The following is a 2,506-nucleotide window of genomic DNA, read 5'->3' on the forward strand; positions in this document are numbered from 1 at the left end:
TATACATATGTCTCAATATTATTTCAAACTGACTACTCTATAAAATTCAGCATATAGATCTCAGAGATCTTTTCTCTTTTTTTCTAAGTATCTTCATAAGTTTGTTTCTCCTTCTACCTACTGTTCATTCATATTATAACTCCATCTGAAAGACACATATTCAGAATGAGATGAACAAAATCATCACCAATATTTATTAAATAAAAAAAGGTAAAATAATTTGCTGAGTTAATATTCTTAGAAATTCTAGACATATGGTATACTATTCCAGGTGGTAGATGGAAGTCAGCTTGTGGGAGTAAGAACAGTTAATTATTTTCTCTACATCATCTCTTATATTTCTATATATATTTGAATCGTCTCTTCTATAGATCTAATCAGGAAACTTTGACCCTTAGTGCTCTAAGAACATGCTCCCTTATTTTCTTGGTCCTTACTCCATACACAATAGGGTTGAGGAAAGGGGACACCAAAAGGTACATATTTGCAATAAAAATATGGACGTGTGTAGGCACATTCTTCCCAAAACGGTGAGTGAAAATGGAAAAACCAGCTGTGGAATAGAAGACAAGAACAACACAGACATGTGAGCCACATGTGCCCAGAGCCTTAAGCTAGCTTCTCAGGATGGCAAGCGGAATACAGAATGGAGGATGAAGGCATAGGCTACAGCAGTGAGAATGGCATCACATGAGCCAATGATAGAAGCCACACTGAGGCTATAATGTGTGGTGGCTCCTGTGTCCACACATGCCAGCTTCACCACGACCATGAACTCACAGTAGGTGTGGGCAATGATTCATGTTCTACAGTAGGGAAGCTGTTTGAGCAGGATGGGGTGTGGAGAAAAGAAGGCTCCACCCCGAATCACCACAACAATACCCATTATGGTGATGCACGCATGGGTGAGAATGGTAGTATGACAAATGGCCACGTAACGGCCAATGGCCATGGCCAGGAGAAAACCTGATTCCATGGTAGTAAAGCTATGGATGAAGAACATTTGGGTCAGGCAAGCATCAAAGGCAATGTCATGGGTTCCGAGCCAGAAGAGACAGAGCATGCCAGGCAGCGTAGATGTGGAGAGGACCAGGTCAGTGATGGAGAGCATGCACAGAAAGAGGAACATCAGCTCATGGAGACTTCTTCGCTCTGCCCTGACCACAGCCAGGATGGTCACATTCCCCACCACAGCCACCACGTACATGGAGCAGAAGGGAATCCCAATCCAGACATGCAGGTGCTCTAGTCCTGGGATGCCCATCAGCAAGAAGGTGACAGGAGAGGGGCAGGAGGTGTTGAGAGGAAGCATGATGCTTTTCCCCTTGCTTTCTGTCACTACTCTTGAAGATGAAGCTGCTATGATAGATGATGGTAACCAGATGCTGAAAACATGAAGATTCAGTTCAAGAAGACCTTTATGTTAAAAACAGTTCAAATTCATAATCAGGTATATTTCAATTCACTGAGACCAGTGTAACCAAATGTGTAACATCACAGTAAATACTTTTAGAAGTACATAAAGATAATTCATGTATCATTTCATATTATCACAGGGGCAAATAAGTCTCTTTAACCATTCATTTCTGTAAAAAGATTCCCTGTCTATTCAACTGTACTTAATTTAACAGCCATTCAGTAAGCAGTTATTGTGTGACAGATAAACCATGCTCTGGGCACTGGGAATAAAGTAATTCACAGACCAGATTTCCGCTCATGGAGGTTACACTCTCCAAGGAAAATATATAATATGATAAACAATGACTGGTATGTGTGGGTGACAAGAATTCAATATACAGGGGCTCCTGGGTGGCTCAGTTGGTTACGCATCTGACTTAGGCTCAGGTCATGATCTTGCGGTTCATAGGTTTGAGTCCTGTGTTGGGCCCTGTGCTGACAGCTCAGAACCTGGAGCCTGCTTTGGATTCTGAGTCTCTCTCTCTCTCTGTCCCTCCCCCACCCATGCTCTGTCTCTCTCTGCCTCTCAAAATTAAATAAAATCCTTTAAAAATTTGTAAAAGGAATGCCATATGTAAGTTGATCGTCTGAATGACTGAGTTAAAGCCTTCAGAGCCTGAGATATTACAGCAAGAAAAACAGGACAAAAAACAGACATGGACAAAAATGCTAGTATTTTGAGAACTTAGAAGTCAAAGGAGAGGGGCGCCTGGGTGGCTTAGTCGGTGAAGCGTCCGACTTTCGCTTAGGTCATGATCTCGCGGTTCGTGCCTTCAAGCCCCGCGTCGGGCTCTGTGCTGACTGCCAGCTCAGAGCCTGGAGCCTCTTTCAGTCTGTGACTCCCTCTGTCTCTGACCCTCCCCTGCTCACGCTGTCTCTCTCTCTCTCTCTTCTAGAAATAAATATAACATTAAAAAAAAAAAGAAGTCAAAGGAGAAAATGGTAGGAGGTGAGGGACAATTTCTCTACTTTAATAGCTTCTTTGTGTCTTTATTTTTCATCTGTCCATTTTAGAAAAACATCAATTGCATAAGTAACTATCTCGAGG

At 42.3% G+C, this 2,506-nt stretch overlaps 1 pseudogene; it reads right to left on the bottom strand.

Moving 5' to 3' along the window:
* Positions 1-377: 377 nt before the first annotated feature.
* Positions 378-1,312, bottom strand: LOC144225567 (olfactory receptor 52M1-like; annotated as a pseudogene).
* Between the last annotated feature and the right edge of the window lie 1,194 nt (positions 1,313-2,506).

The sequence above is a fragment of the Crocuta crocuta genome, unplaced genomic scaffold (genome assembly GCF_008692635.1).
Source record: "Crocuta crocuta isolate KB4526 unplaced genomic scaffold, BGI_CrCroc_1.0 scaffold666, whole genome shotgun sequence".
NCBI lineage: Eukaryota > Metazoa > Chordata > Mammalia > Carnivora > Hyaenidae > Crocuta > Crocuta crocuta.